We start from the raw sequence: 22,080 nt of genomic DNA on the forward strand, positions 1-22,080 counted from the left end.
GGGTAGTTGAAGGTGAGGAAAGATAACTGTTCCTGGAGATAATGTTCTGGGGACTCCAGGGTGTTGGTTGTATTATCCATGTGGAAAGTGAAATGACCCCAGGATGGGGGCAGGAATAGGGGCAGAGAACATGATGAGCCAGGTGCCAGAGCTTCCTGTGTGAGAAGGAAGATCTCATACCCCTAGTCACATTGCTCATAAAGGGGTGGTCCCACTGGCGCCCCTTACCTCTGGAAATGCTGCCCAGGAATCTGCCTCTAAAAAGCCTTCACAATCCCCACCCCCACAGGAGCAGGGCCTCATCGCAGAGACAAGGTCTTATGCATAGTGAAGGAGGCCTCACAATGGCCACTTCTCCCCCTCCTGCAGGGAGAAAGAGGAACCTTTGTTGCTCAGGGAACAAGAATTGAGAAAGTAAGACAAAGCACCATGCAGAGCCAGACAGTCTTTTGGCTGTGACTGTGAACGGGGATGGCTTGAGCTGCTGAGGTCTTGCTGGAAGCAGAGCTCTCGCTGAGGATCAACTTAGAGGCCATAACTTCCTCAGAGGCTTATTGTTACCTAAGCATATGGGCAAGGGCAGACGCAGGAGCTCCTGGGGTAGAAGAAAGCAGGAGCAAAGGCAATTTAACCTGGGAAGGGCTCAGTAGTGGGCAGGGACGGTGTCCGGGGCTTCCTCAGGTTCCCGGCTGACGTCCACATTCTGAGAGGAGAGAACCCAGTATTAGCAGGAAGCAGCCAGCAGTGTGGAGCCCCCGCCCCTCCCTGCCTCTTGTCCTCACTGCCAGGCTCCCCTCTTTCAGCCAAGCCCGGATCCTGACCCTCTTCTCAGGCAAGCCTGGGGGAACCTCAGCCAGAGGCCTTTTAGGCAGGGTTGCTCTAGCTGTGCGTTTCTATGGTGCGGTTCCTGCATTTCTGGGTGCTGGTTATTCTACCTGTTGGTAGAAACACCCAAGCTCTGTGGGACTGGGGCTGCCTTTCTGCAGGGGAGGGTGCTTTCACCACATGCCAGCTTAGGCCACAGAGTCCCTCACCTACCTCAGGCTTCTCCCGATGTGTGTTTACAGCCTCCACGTTCAGGTAGATGGACTCCACTTTGCAGCCTCAGAAAAGAACAACCCATTCATCCATAAGCCACCCGGGTAAGCACAGGTCTTCCCTGAGGTGTCATTCCCTCCTCCACCCATCACCACCCACACCCCCAGCTCCACGCTGTGTGCAGACTGTGACTGCCCTTTAGGGAGAGGAATTTAGACCACTTGTGTGATGTCAGGGGAAGACACTAGGCCTAAGAGACAGGAACGGGGCATCCCCCCAGCTCTGCCCCTAATAGTCCCAGACTTCTCTGAGCCTCCCTTGCCCAGTTGTCAATGGGAATGAGAGATGACGAGATGATTTTTTCACCCCTCCCCAGCTCTTGTCTGTGAGACAGAAACCTAATAATAACAATGGAGCTCTGTGGATCCTCCCAGCTGTGTTAGGTACTAAGGTGGTGGAAGAGTCCTGGGGCCTCTGCCTTGCGGCGACCAGTCCCAGGTAAAGTTTATTTCCAGAACTGTGCGGTTATGGCAACATCAGAGGTGTGGAAGGTCACAAGGGAGTTCTAGGGAGCCTGAAGAAAGAGGAGGGTGGTATCATTGGAGCCTGGAGCTGGCAGAGGAGGCCCAATGCCTATAGAAGCCCCCTTAGCTCCATCCCTGTGGATTGATCCCTAATCCAGGTTTTAGTACACCATCTGCCCTGTTCATACCCCAGAAGAGATTTGATTCTTTCCCTTCACTGCTCATGAAATTCTGGTGCAATTTGGACAGTTGGCAAAATCTGAATAAGATCAGTTAGTGGTCTGTTAGTATCAATGTTAGTGGTCTGATTTTGATTATTGTACTGTTTTCTGTAAGAGAATGTGTTTGTAACTTACTCTCAAAATATTTTAAAATTTGTCTCCTCATGTATGTGTGTATAGAGTGTGAGAGACAAGGAGAATAATACAAATATAGTAAAATATTTACATTGGAGAATCTAGGTTAGGTGTATACGGGAATTCTTTTTACTATCCTTGCAACTTTTTTGTAAGTCTTATCAGAATAAAAAGTTAAAAAATTATTTTTATTTTAACTAATATTTACTGAAGTTCACTTATCCAACATCTACACACACTCCTTGCCATTGCACCCTTTGGAAACATATATATATATATATATATATGTATATATATAATATGAATATATAGGATATTGCATCCAGATCTAAGTCCGGGGATAATGGTTCATCCTAATTAGCAGAGATTTTGAATGAGGACATTTGGGAAAATGGACACAAAACAGATCTAGGGAAGTGGTATATGGACTTCTTGGAACCAGTCAGGAGCATGAGACTATTAGTGTTAGATGTGACCGCTCACATCAATATGCTTTCAGTAATCAGGTGGGCAATATGACCCATTCAGTGGAGGTCAGTAAACCTCTTTTCTCAGCCACTCCTGTGCTTCCTTAATGGGCACCTGTAGAAAGTGGTCATGGTGGCATGAACAGAGGCTATACATGACCTCAGCAATATGGTTTCACTTTACAAAGGCTGATGTGACCACCCCCACTGCTGAATGCCCAACTTGTCAACACTGTACTGAATTCCTGTTACATATCAATCTCAAGGGGACCAGCCAGTTACCTGGGGGTAAGTTAATTAATTTGGAGCCATTATATCATGGAGGAGTTAGTTGGCTTTATAATTTATCTGGAATAAGTGAGTATTCTAGACATGGATTTGCCTTCGCTGCCTGAAGTACTTCTGTCAGAACCACCATCTGTGATCTTACAGAATGTTTTATCCATAGTTATGAAATTTTATGCAGACTTGCTTCTGATCAAGGGACATTTTAAAACCAAAAAAGTGTGGTGATTGGCTTATACCTATGGAATTCATTGTTTTATCATGCACTCCATTACTCATAAAAAAAAGTTGTCCTTATACAGTGGAATAATGACTCTATTGAAGACAGTTATGCCACAAGTTGAGAGACAACACCTTATGTGTTAGAGGTGCTGTCCTACAATATATGCTATGTGTCTTGAACTAGCCACTATATACAATATATAATGTCATCTAGTCAACAACCAGAATTCCTAGGTCTAATAACTGAAGAATGGAATTTAGACTTGCTCCTAAAGGCCTATTCACAAAATGTTTCTGGTCCCTGCAACTTTGGACTCTACTGGTTTAGAATTTTTAGTAGGCACCTGGCTCCAAGCTGTATAGCTACCTTCAGTCATAAAGAGATGAGAAGTTTGCTTTCCCTCTGTATAAAGCCAATTAGCTGAGGCAGATGGTCACCCCAATTACTGGATAAAGTTAGTGACAAATGGTGCTGTCAAGTGCTAAGATGACTGATTTCAATCTTCAAGGGGAAGTAGGGTTGCTGCTACATAATGGGCACAGAAAGGAGTGTGTCTGGAGACCAGGAGATCTTCTAGTGTGCCTTGTCATGTCCCAACATGGTTAAAATTATTAGACAGCTACAGCAATCCCATACAGGAAATGCTACCAATCTCTCAGACTGCACATAAATAAATGTTTGAATCATTCTTCTAGATAACCCATCCAACCCAGTCAACCCATGCTGACTGGATGAAAAGAAACATAACAGGAAGAATGAAGAAAGAAAGTTTATATCAACTTTGACCTTATAACCAGTTTTAGAAATGAAGGCTGCAGTAGTTACCATATTTGATTCTTTGCAAAAATGTGCATATATATATATATATTTTTTTTTTTTAGTGTGCCCCTTTGTATTACTTTCTTTTTACTATTAACTCTCTTTTTTTACTATTTTATACATGGTGAGTTGGTGGTAGTTTTATTTTTTATTTATCCATCTTATTACAGAATGTTGATGCAGTATGTATTGAACTAGAGGAAGAATGGATGCCATCTGAAGACCCTGAACTTGCACATGGATTCTATGACTGATAACACTTCAAGTTTGGCTCCCTTTGGGGATGGGTGAATACATTTCTTCTTGTATGAAGAATAGTTACATGTTGCCATTTTCCAAAGTATAAGATGGCAAAAAGTATGTGTAGATGTTGGAGAAATGGGCTGTAGAGAATATCTATCTTGTTGGTATACATTCATTCTCTTAATGGCACTCAATTTCCTTTTAAGATAATAGAATTCCCCCATTTTCGTGGTAGAAATAATTCTAGGATGACTCACAAGATCCCCACCCCTGGTGTACATACACCTTCTCACCATTATTCAATAAAACACTAATCTAGACACTGCTGTGAAGGGATTTTCCACATGTAATAAGGTCCAAAATCAGTTGACCTTAAAACAGGGTGATCATCCTGGGTGGGCTGGACCTAATCAGGTGAGGTCTTAGTGGGGCCTGCACTCTTCCTGTTAAGAGATATTTAAAGACTGAGAGAGATTTAATACATGGAAATTATCCATTCCTGGATTTGAAGATTGAGGGGCTATATGGCAAAGAGAATGGGTGGCCTCTATGAATTAAGTTAGGCCTTCAGCTGATAGCCAGCAAAGAAACGAGGACCTCAGACCTACAGCTCAAAGACAGGAGTTCTGCCAATAATCTGAATGTACACAGAAGTGGATTCTTCCCCCACAGGTTCCAGAAAGGAATGTAGCCTGCTGACACCTTGATTTCGGGCTTGCCTGAACAGAGAACCCAGGCAAGCCATGCCTGGACTTCTGACCTACAATTACTATGAGATAACAAATGGATGTTGTTTTCCACTCAAATTGTGGTCATTTGTTTTTCATTAATAGAAAACTGATACATAGTCTTTGTGGGATGACATGTTCAGATGTGTGCCTTCTCCCACTGAAATGTTATAAGCCAGATTCTTCCTCTCCCTGTCCTGGTATTGTCAAGGGACAGGCATGCAACCTACTCTTCTCAATCACATGTCCTTTCCTTGGACTTTGAAACTTAAATGATTGACACAAGAGTAAAAAAAAATGGTTTATGGGATTTTTATCCCCAGGGCAGCATTCTGATCAGACTATTTCTGTCTTTGTGCTCCCTATCCAGTTCTTAAGTTCATTTCTCCAGTCTCCCTCCAGTTCTGTGAGTCTCTGATATCTTTCTAATAAAGCCTACTTATTTACTTTGGCAAGAAAGACTTCCTATTGCTTATAAGCAGTGATGTGCTGGGGCCAGCTTGCCCCTCTGTGCACTTCATCCTGCCTTTACATTCAGTGAAACTGGTAACTTGAAGTTGACCATGGTGAGATTATGTACTCTATGAAAAGTGGCAAAGACTACCAATCAGGGATATTTTTGTTTTGTTTTGAGAACCAGTTGTTAACCATTTACCAGCATACCATTGCTTACAATAAAAATCTTAAGTGATGGAACATGTGAGTGCATGGAAAAGGGCTGGGATACTGTGAGCTCTAGGAGGGCTGAGACAGCAGGATGCTGTAGAAAGAACTTGGACTTTGCCATCAGAGAGCCCTAGCTTCTAATTCTGCCTCCCCCAGTGGTGTCACTTGGGGCAAGTATTTTCTCTTCTCTGTGTTTTATCTTACTTATCTATGAAAGTATATGAGAAAGCCCATATAAAACAAACCCACAGCAAACATCACTTTCAATGGTGAAAAATTGAAAGCATTTCCTCTAAGATCAGGAACAAGACAAGGATGTCCACTCTTGCCACTTTTATTCAACATGGTTTTGGAAGTCCTAGCCATGGCAATCAGAGAAGAAAAAGAAATAAAAGGAATCCAAATTGGAGAAGAAGTAAAACTGTTACTGTTTGCAGATGACATGACACTATACATAGAGAATCCTAAAGATGCTACCAGAAAACTACTAGAGCTAATCAATGAATTTGGTAAAGTTTTAAGATACAAAATTAATACACAGAAATCTCTTGCATTCCTATATGCTAACAATGAAAGATCAGAAAGAGGAATCAAGGAAACAATCCCATTTACCATCGCATCAAAAAGAATAAAATACCTAGGAATAAACCTACCTAAGGAAGCAAAAGACCTGTACTCAGAAAACCACAAGACACTGATGAAAGAAATCAAAGATGTCTCAAACAGATGGAGAGATAGACCATGTTCTTGCATTGAAAGAATCAATATTGTCAAAATGACTCTACAACCCAAAGTAATCTACAGATTCAATGCAATACCTATCAAATTAGCAATAACATTTTTCACAGAATTAGAACAAAAACTTTTACAATTTGTATGGAAACACAAAAGACCTGGAATAGCCAAGGCAATCAATTTTTTTGTTTATTTTTAAATTTAATTTTATTTTTTATACAGCAGGTTCTTATTAGTTATCTATTTTATACATAGTAGTGTATATATGTCAATCCCAACTTCCCAGTTCATTCCACCACACCCCTTCCCTCCACTCTTTTCCCCCTTGGTGTCCATACGTTTGCTGTCTACATCTGTGTCTCTATTTCTGCAGCCAAGGCAATCTTGAGAAAGAAAAATGGAGCCAGAGGAATCAGGCTCCCTGACTTCAGACTATACTACAAAGCTACAGTAATCAGGACAGTATGGTACTGGCACAAAAACAGAAATATAGATCAATGGAACACAATAGAAAGCCCAAATAAACCCACACACTTATGGTCACCTAATCTATGACAAAGGAGGAAAGAATATACATGGAGAAAAGACACTCTCTTCAATAAGAGGTGCTGGGAAAACTGGACAGCTACATGTAAAAGAATGAAATTAGAACATTCTCTAACACTATACACAAAAGTAAACTCAAAATGGATTAAAGATCTAAGTGTAAGACCAGATACTATAAAACTCTTAGAGGAAAACATAGGCAGGACACTCTCTGCCTGATCTTTTTTGATCCACCTCTGAGAGTAATGAAAATAAAAACAAAAATAAACAAATGGGACCTAATGAAACTTAAAAGCTTTTGCACAGCAAAGGAAACCATCAGCAAAATGAAAAGAAAACCCACAAAATGGGAGAAAACATTTGAGAATGAAGCAATCGACAGGGATTAATCTCCAAAATATACAAACAGCTTATGCAGCTCAATATCAAAAAAACAAACAACCCAATTTAAAAAATTGGGCAGAAGGTCTAAATAGACATTTCTCCAAAGAAGACATACAGATGGCCAAGAGGCACATGAAAAGATGTTCAGCATCACTAATTATTAGAGAAATTCAAATCAAAACTACAATGAGATATCACCTCACACCGGTTAGAATGGCCATCATTTAAAAAATTCTACAAACAAGAAATGCTGGAGAGGGTGTGGAGAAAAGGGAACACTCCTATACAGTTGGTGGGAATGTAAATTGGTACAGCCACTATGCAGAACAGTATGGAGATTCCTTAAAAAGTAAAAATAGAGCTACCATATGATTCAGCAATCCCACTCCTGGGCATATACCCAAAGAAAACCATAATTCGGAAGGATACATGCACCCCAATGTTCATTGCAACCCTATTTACAATACCCAGGACATGGAAACAACCTAAATGTCCATTGATGGAGGAATGGATGAAGAAGATGTGGTACATATATACCATGGAATATTACTCAGCCATAAAAAGAATAAAATAATGCCATTTACAGCAACATGGATGGACCTAGAGATGGTCATACTGAGTGAAGTAAGTCAGACAGAGAAAGACAAGTATCATATGATATCCTTTATATATGGAATCTAAAAAAAATGGTACAAATGAACTTATTTACAGAATGGAAATTGAGTCACACATGTAGAAAACAAACTTATGGTTACCAAGGGGGAAACGGGGAGGGGATATTGACATATAGACGCTACTATATATAAAAGATAACTAATTAAAACCTACTGCATAGCACAGGGAACTCTATTCGGTGTTCTGTAATGACCTATATGGGAATGGAGTCTAGAAGAGAGTGGATATATGTATATGTATGGCTGATTCACTTTGCTGTACAGCAGAAACTAACACAGCATTGTAAATTAGCTATACTCCAATAAAAAATTAATTTAAAAAAAAGAAAGTATATGAGGAAAATTCAGTATTTGGCAACAAAGCAAAAAACAAACAAACCAACAAACAAAACCACTTAGTGCTTACTTTTCCCAGGCACCTTTGCAATTTTGTTGGGATCATCTGACTATTTCTAGCCAATGGATAGAAGTAATATGTGCATTTCCAGGACAACACCTAAGAGCCCATGTATCTTTGAAATAATGTGTGCCCAGCAGACTCCTGGAGGAGGTTCCCTGCATGGGTAGTTGATGTCATGGTGGAAGTGAGACTGATAGTAGTAGAATGAGAACATGGAAGGACTGGGGTGGCCTCTAAATCCGGGGTCTGGCCCCAACTTTCTATATCTTTGCCAGAGCACTGAAGTCCAAAAAGTTCACATGCAGAAGTAGTTGATTTTAGTAATTTGGTTTGTTATGCAGAGGTGCAAGTGAATGACATAGACAGACTGGATTGGGGGGGTCCCAGTCCAAAGGGAAACAGAGGAACAAGTGTAAGCTGGGGCCAGATTAAAGAAAATCCCCAAAGACCAGCCTGGGCAGCTTAGACTCTCTTCTGGGGTATTAGTCATCCACACACATGATGCCAATTTTTTCACCCATTAATTTTAGTATCATTGATGATTCTTGCCTCATTCAGTTATTACCATGCTTATTGTCCAGAGATGACTTTCTATTTCCATCACTTTTTCTACTTTTTAAAAGTTGGATTTCTACTATTGAATTCTCTGCTATAAAGATATTTCTTTCTCTTCTCATGTAAGAATGTATATATGTATGTATGTATGTATGTATGTGTGTGTATGTATATCAGTGTTGACTCTGATTATTATTCTATTCAATACAGTATAATCCTTTACTAAGATGATTTATTTAGATATGCAACTACTTACAGATTTGATCAGTAGGAATCCCTTCTAGTTGACTCTTCAGTTCATTTGATGCATCCCCATAATTTATTGAGCATTTCTTACATTTGGCACAGCAAGATAATACAGACTCATTTTGTATGTTTCCTGCCTCAGCCATCATACATTTCACCATGGAGCTCTTGCTTTTTTTTCTTCAGTGGGAAATGGTGTTTATAAACCAAGACCTGTGTGCTAAGTGTGTTCACTGTTATTGAGGTATCATTGCTACAGGCCATCTCAGAAGACAGATCTAGGGGAAGTGTGTGTGTGTGTGTGTGTGTGTGTGTGTGTGCATCCACATTTTAATCTATTGATATTTTACATCCATTTTAAAAACAATGAGTTCATACTGTTACCCCACTTCCAGTCCAACACAGGATTCATTTCAACTTTCTCCCTTTCAATAATTGTAATCCCCTTCTCCAACAGTGAGAAACCTGGCTTTCATTATCCACTAATTTATTTATTTGTTCAATGCTAGTCTACACAAAATTTAGTTTCAGAATTTTTAACCCATACTTCTTAAAGAAAAATCAAATCAACAACAAAAACGACAATGAAACTATTACTTAGAGTTCAATATTTAAGTTGGTTTCGTTGTTAGTCCTAAGGCATACAATGCACTTTTCAAAAGTCACTTTGGGGGACTCTTGCTTCCAGAAATATGGCATAGATGTACTTTAAAAAAATTCCTTCCAGAAATAAAACCTTTAGACAGTAACTGCAAAACATCATGAAAAAACTGCAGTGCACTCCAACACCCTCACCCCCAGTGAAGGTCAAATGGAGAGCCTAGATTTCTACCCTCGCATGGGTGTAGACAAGCACTCCAGACTCTGACCTTGCCAGGATGGTGTCAGAGAAAGGTAAATGGGGATCCAGAACTTTTGTCCTGTCTGGGTGGCAAGTAGTTCCACTCCTCACCTCAGATGTCAAGACCATGTGCAGTAGTAATGAGTAGTCCTTCCCCCTTCTGATTGTGGTGATGTCAGAGAATACCTAAGTAGAGAGTCAGAAATTTCACCACCTCTAGGGTAAGGAGTCTACCATCATCTCTGGAAGTGTCAGTGAAGGCAATGTGAGGAGCCTGGGCTTCTACATCTACCCAGAAATAATGAAGCACTCCTCCATCCCCACTGGGATGGTGTCAGAGAAGGTCTGTAGAGAGCCAGGACTATCACTACCCCTTATCCTTAACAAGGCCACCATACCACTGTGTCAGTAGAAACCATATGGGGTGCAGTAAGAAAACATTTCTGCCTCTAGCAGCCAGGGTGATATCAGCAGAAGCCTAAAGAGGAGCCTGAATGCCTGACCCTGCACAGTGGTAATAAGGAGTCCCTTTTGCACTCTGGGTATCAACAGAGGCCAAGTGGAGAACTTGCACTTCAACTCCTACCTAACAGGAATGAGGCAATGCCAACTTTCAACAGCTGGAGCAGTGTCAGAAGATGCTTGCTAAAACATAAAATTTAAGTAAGATATCGAGTCCCATCACAAAATACACCAAATTTCCAAATTTCAGTATGAAATCACTCATCATAGTAAAACTCAATTTGTGTTTTAAATATTTTAGTTCAATTTTTTTTATTATGGCAAAATACACATAACATAAAACTTACTGTCTTAAGCATTTTAAAGTGTACAGTTCAGTGGTATTAAGTACATCCATATTGTGCAACCACCACCATCATCCATCTCCAGAATTCTTCATCTTGCAAAACTGAAACTCTGTACCATTAAATGATAACTCCCCATGACCCAGCCTCTGGTAACCACCACTCTACTCTTTGTTACTACAAGTTCAGGTTTTTTGTTTGTTTGTTATTATTATACTCTACATATAAGTGAAATCATGTAGTATTTGTCTTTCTCTGACTTATTTCACTTAGCATAACGCCCTTAAGGTCCATCCATATTGTCACAAATGGCAAGATTACCTTCTTTTTATGACAATAATATTCCATCATATATAATTGGCTATTGTGAATAATGCTGTAATGAACATGGGGGTGCTGATCTCTTTGAGATAGTTGATTGCATTTTCTTCAGATATATACCTAGAAGTGGGATTGGTGAATCATATGTTAGTTCTATTTTTAGTTTCTTGAGGAATGTTCATACTGTTTTCCATAGTGGCTGTACCAGTTTACTTTCCCACCAAGAGTGCATAAAAGTTCCCTTTTCTTCACAGTCTCTCCAACACTTGTTGTTGCTTGTCTTTTTTATAATAGCCATTCAAACAGGTGTGAGGTGATAGCACATTGTAGTTTTGATTTGTATTTCCTTGATAATTAGTGAAGTCGAGCATCTTTTCATGTGCCTGTGGGCCATTTGTATGTCTTTGGGGAAATGTCTGTTCAAGTCCTTTGCCCATTTTTTAATAGGATTGTTTATTTTTTCGCTATTCAGTTGTATGCATTCTTCATACGTTTGGATATTAACCTCTTATAAGATAGATGGTTTGTAAGTATTTTCCCCCAGTCTGTAGTGTACCTTTTTATTGTATGGATTTCTTCTTTTTCTGTGCAGAAGCGTTTTTTGTTTCATGCAATGACACTTGTTTACTTTTGCTTTTCTTACTTGTGCTTTTGTTGTCATATCCAAAAAAAATCATTGCTAAGACCAATTTCAAGGAGGTTTTTACCTATGTTTTCTTTTAGTAAGTTTACAGTTTTGAGTCCTATGTTTAAGTCTTTATCCACTTTGAGTAAACTTTTTGTGAGTGGTGTAAGATAAAGGTCTGATTTCATTCTTTTGCCTGTGAATATACAGTTTTCCCAACACCATTTGCTGAAGAGACTATCTTTTCCCCATTGAATATTCTTGGCTCTCTTATCAAATATTAGTTGACCATATATGCATGGGTTTATTTCTGGGCTCTTGATTCTATTCCTTTGGGCTATGTGTCTGTTTTTATGCCAGTACCGTATGGTTCTGATTACTATAAATTTTGTAATAAAATTTGAATTCAGGAAGTGTGATGCCTCTGCTTTGTTCTTCTATCTCAGGGGTTGCTTTGACTATTCAGGGTCTTTTGTGGTTCCATACAAGTTTTAGGGTTATTTTTTCTACATCTGTGAAAAATACCATTGGAGTATTGATATGGATTTCACTGAATCTATAGACGGTTTTGGGTAGTATGGATATTTTAACAATATAAATTCTTCCCATACATGAACATGGAATATCTTTCCACTTGTTTGTGTCTTCCTCAATGTCTTTCATCAATGTTTCATAGTATTCAGTGTACACATCTTTCACCTCTTTGGTTACATTTATTCCTAAATATTTTATTATTTTTATGGTATTGTAAATGGGATTGTTTTCTTCATCTTTTCAGATAATTTGTTGTTAGTGAGTAGAAACATAAGTGATTTTTGTATGTTGACTTTGTATCCTGCAAATTTAGTGAGTTTGTTTATCAGTTCTAACAGATTTCTTGTGGAGTCTTTAGGGTTTTCTATCATGTCATCTGCAAATGGAGACAATTTTATTCTTCCATTCTGATTTGTGTGCCTTTTTTTCTTTTTTCTTGCCTAATTACTACTAGAACTTCCAGTACTATGTTTAATGGGAGTGGTGAGAGTGCGCAACATTTTCTTATTCCTGACCTTAACAGAAAAGCTTTCATAGTTTCACCATTATGATGTTAGCTGTGAATTTTTCATATATGGCCTTTATTATGTTAAGGTACATTCCTACTACAGCCAAGTTGTTGAAAGTTTTTATTATGAAAGGATGCTGAATCTTGTTAAATGCTTCTTCTGCATACCTTGAGATTATGATATGATTTTTGTATTTCATTTATTAATGTATGTTACATTTCTTGATTTGCATATTTAGACCCATCCTTGCATCACAGGGATAAATCCCACTTGATCGTGGTGTATGATCCTTTGAATCTGCTGTTAAATTTGGTTTGCTAGTATTTTGTTGGGAATTTTTATAAATATATTCATCAGGGATATTGGCCTATGGTTTGCTTTTCTTGTATGTCTTTATCTGGCTTTACTATTAGGGTAATGCTGGCCTCATAAAGTGAGTTTGGGAGTGTTTCCTTCTCTTCAAATTTTTTGGAAGAGCTTGAGAAGGATTGGTATTAATTCTTCATTGAATGTTTGGTAGAATTCACCTGTGAAGTCATCTGATTGTGGGCTTTTCTTTGTTGGGAGTTTTTTTTTTTAAATTACTGATTCAATCTTCTTAGTCATTAGCCTGTTCAGCTTTTTTATTTCTTCATGATGCAGACTTGGTAGGTTGTATGTTTCCATAAATTTATCCATTTCTTTTAGAATATCTAATATTATGGCATAAAAGTGTTCTCTCTTTTTTTCTTAGTATAATTAAAAGTTTGTTAATTTTGTTTATGTTTTCAAAAAGAACCAACTCTTGGTCCCAGTTCAGAAAGCTTCCTGGGCATGAAGGCTCGAGAGTTATTTCATAATAAGAGTGAGAGCCAGTGCAATGAGGATCGCATGATTATCAGTAGCCTTTCTGAGACCCTAAAGACAGAGCTGGGCAAAGATTCAGGTATGGAAACCAAGACTCCCCTGAATCTAGATAGCCTGCACCCATCTCCCCCACACCTGGACAGTGTTGGACGTCTCTGTGTCCTGGACTACAATGAGACTCATCATGAACACAGCTAAAGATGATGGTAAATCAGTGTTAACTTATGTATTGCTGGAAAAGAACAGGAGGTGTGAAAAAAAACCCACTCAGTTTCATTCATCTTTTATATTGTGTTTTTTGGTCTCTTTTTCATTTATTTGTATTCTGATCTTTGTTATCTTCTTCCTTCTGATAACTTTGGGCTTAGTTTGTTCTTTTTCTATTTCACTGAGGTGTAAAGTTAGGTTGTTTATTTCAAATTTTCTTTTTTCCTAAGTCCCTCTTAGAACTGCTTTTGCTGCATCCCATAAATTTTGGAATGTTGTGCTTCCATTATTGTATTTTTAAAACATATTTTTATTTGCTTTTAATTTCTTCTTTGATCTATTGGTTGTTCATAAACAAGTTGTTTAATCTCTACATATTTTTAAATTTTTCGGTTTTCCTCCTGTTATTTAGTGTCATACAACTGGTCTGAAAAAATACATGATATGAATTCATTCATCTTAAGTTTTTTAAAAATATTTATTTATTTATTTATCTATTCACTTAGGCTCTGCTGGGTCATAGTTGTGGCACACAGGATATCCATTGCGACATGCAGGAACTTTAGTTGCAGCATGTGAACTCTCAGTTGCAGCATGAATGCAGTATCTAGTTCCCTGAAGAGGGATCGAACCCAGGCCTGCAGCATAGGGAGTGCATAGTCCTACCCACTGGACCACCAGGGAAGTACCTCATTCATCTTTTTTTTTTAAACATCTTTATTGGAGTATAATTGCTTTACAATGTTGTTTCTGCTGTATAACAAATTGAATCAGCTATATGTACACATATATCCCCATATCCACTCCCTCTTGCACCTCCCTCCCACCCTTCCTATGCCACCCTTCTAGGTGGTCTAAAGCACCGAGATGATCTCCCTGTGCTATGCAGCTGCTTCCCACTAGCTATCAGTTTTATATTTGGTAGTGTATGTATGTGAATACTACTCTCTCTCTTTGTCCCAGCTTACACTTACCCCTCCCTGTGTCCTCAAGTCCATTTTCTACGTCTGCAACTTTATTCCTATCCTGCCCATAGGTTCATCAGAACAATTTTTTTTAAGATTCCATATATGCCATAAAAACCAAAATTGAGTTATTTGTAGTGAGGTGGATGGACCTAGAGTCTGCCATACAGAGTGAAGTACTTACATTTCCCCCTCCCCATATCCTCAAGTCCATTCTCTAGTAGATCTGTGTCTTTATTCTTGTCTTACCCCTAGGTTCTTCATGAACTTCTTTTTTTCTTAGATTCCATATATATGTGTTAGCATATGGTATTTGTTTTTCTCTTTCTGAGATACTTCACTCTGTATGACAGACTCTAGGTCCATCCACCTCACTACAAATAACTCAATTTTGGTTTTTATGGCTGAGTAATCTTCCATTGTATATATGTGCCAGATCTTCTTTATCCATTTATCTGTCGATGGACACTTAGGTTGATTCCAAGTCCTGGCTACTGTAAATACTGCTGCAATGAACATTGTGGTACATGTCTATTTTTGAACTATGGTTTTCTCAGGGTATATGCCCAGTAACGGGATTTCTGGGTCATATGGTAGTTCTATTTTTAGATTTTTAAGGAACATCCATAATGTTCTCCATAGTGGCTGTATCAATTTACATTCCCACCAACAGTGCAAGAGGGTTCCCTTTTCTCCACACTCTCTCCAGCAGTTACTATTCGTAGATATTTTTTTTTGAGATATTTCCATAAGCTTTATTTGACTTAAGTGAGACTGAATATACACGTTCCAAATTCGTAGATATTTTGACGATGGCCATTCTGACCAGTGTGAGGTGATACCTTACTGTTGATTTGATTTGTATTTCTCTAATGATCAGAGATGTTGAGCATCCTTTTGTGTGTGTGTTGGCAATCTGTATATCTTCATTGGAGAAATGTTATTTAGGTCTTCTGCCCATTTTTGGATTGGAATCTTTTCCTGATTTTGAGCTGCATGAGCTGCTTCTATATTTTGGAGATTAATCCTTTGTCAGTTGCTTCATGTGCAAATATTTTCCACCATTCTGAGGGTGGTATTTTCATCTTGTTTATGGATTCCTTTGCTGTGTAAAAACTTTTAAGTTTCATTAGGTCCCATTTGTTTATTTTTGTATTTATTTCCATTTCTCTAGGAGGTGAGTCAAAAGGGATCTTGCTGTGATTTATGTCATAGAGTGTTGTGACTATGTTTTCCTCTAAGAGTTTTATAGTGTCTAACCTTTCATTTAGTGCTTTAATCCATTTCAAGTTTATTTTTGTGTATGGTGTTAGGAAGTATTCTAATTTCATTCCTTTACAGGTAGCTATCCAAATTTTCCAGCACCACTTACTGAAGAGGTTGTCTTTTCTCCATTGTATATTCTTGCCTCCTTTATCAAAGATAAGGTGACCATATGTGTATGGGTTTATCTCTGGGCTTTCTATCCTGTTACATTTATCTATATTTCTGTTTTTGTGCCAGTGCCACTCTGTCTTGATTACTGTAGCTTTGTAGTATAGTCTGATGTCAGGGAGCCTGATTCCTCCAGCTCCATTTTTCTTTCTCAAGATTGCTTTGGCTATTCTGGGTCTTTTGTGTTTCCAAACAAATTGTGAAATATTTTGTTCTAGTTCTGTGAAAATACCATTGGTAGTTTGATAGGTATTGCATTGAATCTGTCAATTGCTTTAGATATTATTGTCATTTTCACAATGCTGATTCTTCAAATCCAAGAACATGGTATATCTCTCTATCTGTTTGTATCATCTTTAATTTCTTTCATCAGTGTCTTATAGTTTTATGCATACAGGTCTTTTGTCTCCTTTGGTAGATTTATTCCTAGGTATTCTATTCTTTTTGCTACAATGATAAATGGGAGTGTTTTCTTAATTTCACTTTCAGATTTTTTGTTAATAGTATATATGAACGCAAGAGATTTGTATGCATTAAAGTTGTATCCTGCAACTTTACCAAACTCACTGATTAGCTTTAGTTGTTTTCTGGTAACATCTTTAGGATTCTCTATGTATAGTTATCATGTCATCTGCAAATAGTGACAATTTTAGTCCTTCTTTTCCAATTTGGATTCATTTTATGTCTTTTTCTTCTCTGATTTCTGTGGCTAAAACTTCCAAAACTATGTTGAATAATAGTGGTGAGTGTGGGAAACCTTCTTTTTTTCCTGATCTCAGTGGAAATGGTTTCAATATTTCACCATAGAGAATGATGTTGGCTGTGAGTTTGTCATATATGGTCTTTATTATGTTGAGGTAAGTTCCCTCTACACCTACTTTCTGGAGGGTTTTTTTTTCATAAATAGGTATTGAATTTTGTTGAAAACTTTTTCTACATCTATTGAGAAGATCATATGTTTTTTATCCTTCAACTGGTTAATATGGTGTAACACATTGATTGATTTGCATATATTGAAGAATCCTTGCACTCCTGGGATAAACGACACTTGATCATGGCACATGATCCTTTCAATGTGTTGTTGGATTCTGTTTGCTAGTATTTTGCTGAGGATTTTTGCATCTATGTTCATCAGTGATATTGACCTGTAGCTTTCTCTCTTTGTGATATCTTTGTCTGGTTTTGGTATCAGGCTGATAGTGGCCTTGTAGAATGAGTTTGGGAGTGTTCCTCCCTGTGCTATAATTGGCAAGAGTTTGAGAAGGATAGGTGTTAGCTCTTCTTCTTTTTTTTTTTTTTTTTTTTTTGCTATACACGGGCCTCGCACTGCTGTGGCCTCTCTCGTTGCGGAGCACAGGCTCCGGACGCACAGCCTCAGTGGCCATGGCTCACGGGCCCAGCCGCTCCATGGCATGTGGGATCTTCCCGGACCAGGGCACGAACCCGTGTCCCCTGCATTGGCAGACAGACTCTCAACCACTGCGCCACCAGAGAAGCCCCTGTTAGCTCTTCTTTAAATGCTTGATAGAATTCGCCTGTGAAACCATCTGGTCCTGGGTTTTTGTTTGTTGGAAAATTGTTAATCACAGTCTCAATTTCACTGTTTGTGATGGGAATTTTTTTTTTCTATTTCTTTCTGGTTCAGTCTCAGAAGGTTTTGCTTTTCTAAGAATTTGTCCATTTCTTCCAGGTTGCCCATTTTATTGGCATGTACTTGCTTGTAGTAATCTCTCATGATCCTTTATATTTCTGAAGTATCAGTTGTTACTTCTCCTTTTTCATTTCTAATCCTATTGATTTGAGTCTTGTCCCTTTTTTTCTTGATAAGTCTGGCTAATGGTTTATCAATTTTGTTTATATTCTCAAAGAATCACCTTTTAGTTTTATTGACCTTTGCTCTTGTTTCCTTCATTTCTTTTTCATTTACTTCTGATATGATATTTATGGTTTCTTGTCTTCTCCTAAATTTGGGGGTATTTTGTTCTTCTTTCTCTTATTGTTTTAGGTGTAACGTTAGGTTGTTTATTTCAGATGTTTCTTGTTTCTCAATGTAGGATTCTATTGTTATATACTTCCCTCTTAGAATTGCTTTTGCTGCATCCCATAGGTTTTGGGTTGTCATGGTTTCATTGTCATTTGTTTCTAGGCATTTTTTGATTTCCTCTTTGATTTCTTCAGTGATCTCTTGATTAGCAAGTAATGTATTGTTTAGCCTCAATGTGTTTGTATTTTTTACAGATTTCTTCCTGTAATTGACATCTAGTCTCATAGTGTTGGGGTCGGAAAAGATACTTGATATGATTTCAATTTTCTTAAATATACCAAGGCTTGATTTGTGACCCAAGATGTGATATATCCTGGAGAATGTACCATGAGCACTTGAGAAGAAAGTGTATTCTGTTGATTTTGGATGGAATGTCCTATAAATATCAATTAAATCCATCTTGTTTAATGTATCTCTTAAATGCTGAATTCTCTTAGCTTTTGCTTGTCTTCCAAGGTTTTAATATCTCTGTTGAATCTGAATGAGATCCTTCCTGGGTAGAGTAATCTTGGTTGTACCTTTTTCCCTTTCATCACTTTAAATATGTCCTGTCACTCCCTTCTGGCTTGCAGAGTTTTTGCTGATAGATCAGCTGTTAACCTTATGGGGATTCCCTTGTATATTATTTGTTGTTTTTCCCTTGCTGCTTTTAATATTTTTTCTTTGTATTTAATTTTTGATAGTTTGACTGATATGTGTCTTGGCGTGTTTCTCCTTGGATTTATGTTCTATCGGACTCTCTGCACTTTCCGGACTTGGTAGACTATTTCCTTTCCCAAGTTAGGGAAGTTTTCAACTATAACCTCTTCAAATATTTTCTCAGACCCTTTCTTTTTCTCTTCTTCTTCTGGGACATATATAATTCGAATGTTGGAGTGTTTAATATGGTCCCAGATATCTCAGAGACTGTCCTCAATTCTTTTCATTCTTTTTTCTTTATTCTGCTCTGAGGTGGTTATTTCCACTATTTTTCTTACATGTAACTTATCCGTTCTTCTGCCTCAGTTATTCTGCTATTGATTCCTTCTAGAGAATTTTTAATTTTATTTATGGTGTTGTTCATCACTGTTTGTTTGTGCTTTAGTTCTTCTAGGTCCTGGTTAATCGATTCTTGTATTTTCTCCATTCTATTTCGAAGATTTTGGATCATCTTTACTACCATTACTCTGAATTATTTTCAGGTAGACTTCCAATTAATTTCCTCTTCATTTGTTTGGTCTGGTGGGCTTTTACCTTGCTCCTTCATCTCTGTGTGTTTCTCTATCTTCTCATTTTGCTTAACTTACTGTGTTTGGGGTCTCCTTTTCACAGGCTGCAGGTTCGTAGTTCCTGTTGTTTTAGGCATCTGCACCCAGTGGCTTAGGTTGGTTCAGTGGGTTGTGTAGGCTTCCTGGTGGAGGGGACTGGTGCCTGTGTTCTGGTAGGTGGGGCTGGATCTTGTCTTTCTGGTGGGCAAGGCCGTGTCCAGTGGTGTTTTGGGGTGTCTGTGAACTTAGTATGACCTTAGGCAGCCTCTCTGCTAATGGGTGGGATTGTGTTCATATCTTGCTAGTTTTTTGGCATGGGGCTTATAACATTGGAACTTGTTGGCCGCTGGGTGGAGCTGGGTCTTAGTGTTGAGATGGAGATCTCTGGGAGAGCTGTCACCAATTGATATTATGTGTGGCGGGGAGGTCTCTGGTGGTACAATGTCCTGGACTCAGCTCTCCCACTTCCGAGGTTCAGGGCTGACACCTGGCTGGAGCACCAAGACCCTGCCAGCCACCAGTCTCAGAAGAAAAGGAAGAAAGAAATGGCAAAATAGTAATAATAAAATTTTTAAAAAGAGAGCAACCAAACCAATAAACAAATCCACCAATGATAACAAGCACTAAAAACTAAACTAAGATAAATGTAAAACTCAGAAACAAATCCATCTCAGAAAGCAAGCCCCAAGTCTACAGTTGCCCCCAAAGTCCACTGCTTCAATTTTTGAAACATTCCTTGTCTATTCAGTTATTCCACAGATGCAGGGTTCATCAAGTTGATTGTGGAGATTTAATCCACTGCTCCTGAGGCTTCACAGAGAAATATCTCTTTCTCTTCTTTGTTCGCCCAGCTCCTGGGGTTCAGCTTCAATTTTGGCCCTGCCTCTGCATGTAGGTCCCCTTCAGGCATCTGTTCCACACCCAGACAGGAAGGGTTTAAAGCAGCATCTAATTAGGGTTCTCTTGCTCAATCAGGCTGTGGAGACGGAGGGGTACAGTAGTCATAATTGAAACGTGGGGCAAGCCTGCGGTGACAGAGGCCGGCATGACGTTGCCACAGCCTGAGGTGTGCCGTGTATTCCCCCAGGGAAGTTGTCCCTGGATCTCGGGACTCCCTCCCAGGTAGTTGTGGCACACTAGCCCCCTTCAGGCTGTCATCACACAGCCAACGACAGTAGTCTCACTGGGACTCAGCAACAGGGGTGCAGAGGGCAAAGCTGAGAGATTCCTGCACAGAGGATCAGGGTCAACCAGCACTCACCAACCTGAGACACTTGTCTGCTCACCCACCATGGTGGGTGGGCAATGGGTGCTGAGGCTCACGCTTTGGAAGTCAGATCCCAGGGAGACTACTGGGGTTCACTGAAGGGGGCCAGTGTGCCACAACTAGCTGGGAGGGTGTCCGAAAAAATGTCTGGACCTGCTGTAGAGGCAAGAGACCATTATTCTGGGGTGCACAAAGAAAAGGGATTCCTTCCACTTGTGCCCACAGAAGGCAGAGCACCGCCTAAGTGAGTTTCAGAGACAGGCGTGAGCTGCAGCTATAAGCTCAGATCACAGAAACAGGCATGAAACGCTAATGCTGCTGCCAATGCCACCAATAATCCTGTGTGCAAGCACAGGTCACTACCCACACCCCCTCCAGGAGCCTGTGTAGCACACCACCGCCCAGGTCCCGAGATCCAGGGACAATTTCCCTGGGAGAATACACGGCACACCTCAGGCTGTGGCAATGTCACTCTGGCCTGTATCACCGCAGGCTTGCCCTGCATCTGAATTATGACTACTCTACCCCCCCTCTCCACAGCCTGAGTGAGCAAGAAAGCCCTAATTAGATGCTGCCTTAACCCCTTCCTGTCTGGGTATGGAACAGATGCCTGAAGGGGACCTACATACACAGGCAGGGCCAAAATCGAAGCTGAACCCCAGGAGCTGGGCAAACAAAGACGATAAAGGGATATTTCTCCATGCAGACTCAGGAACAGTGGATAAAATCCCTGAAATCAACTTGAAAAAACCTGCATCTGGGAATACTTGAAGAGACAATGAACGTTTCAAAAATTGAAGCAGTGGACTTTGGGAGCAACTGTAGACTTGGGGTTTGCTTTCTGCAACGGATTTGTTTCTGAGTTTTACATTTTTCTTAGTTTAGTTTTTAGTGCTTGTTATCATTGGTGGATTTGTTTATTGGTTTGGTTACTCTCTGCTTTTCTAAAAATTTTTAAATTTTATTGTTACAGTTTTGCCTTTACTTTCTGTCTTTTCTTCTGAGAATGGTGGCTGGCAGGGTCTTGGTGCTCCAGCCTGGTGCTAGGCCTGAGCCTCGGAGGTGGGAGAGCCGAGTCCAGGACATTGGCCCACCAGAGATGTCCCAGCCACACATAATATCAATTAGCGAGAGCTCTCCCAGAGAGCTCCATCTCAACACTAGGACCCAGCTACACCCAACGGCCAGCAAGCTCAAATACTGGATGCCCCATGCCAAACAACGAGCAAGATATGAACACAATCCCACCCATTAGCAGAGAGGCTGTCTAAAGTCATACTAAGTTAACACAGTAAGCTAAGCAAAATGAGAAGACAGAGAAACACACAGCAGATGAGGGAGCAAGGTAAAAACCCACCAGACCAAACAAATGAAGAGGAAGTAGGCAGTCTACCTGAAAAAGAATTCAGAGCAATGATAGTAAAGATGATACAAAATCTTCAAAATAGAATGGAGAAAATACAAGAAATGTTTAACCGGGACCTAGAAGAACTAAAACGCAAAGAAGCAATGATGAACAACACAATAACTGAAATTAAAAATTCT

This window comes from Mesoplodon mirus (genome assembly GCF_964341445.2).
Source record: "Mesoplodon mirus genome assembly, chromosome: X".
In the NCBI taxonomy this organism is placed as follows: domain Eukaryota; kingdom Metazoa; phylum Chordata; class Mammalia; order Artiodactyla; family Ziphiidae; genus Mesoplodon; species Mesoplodon mirus.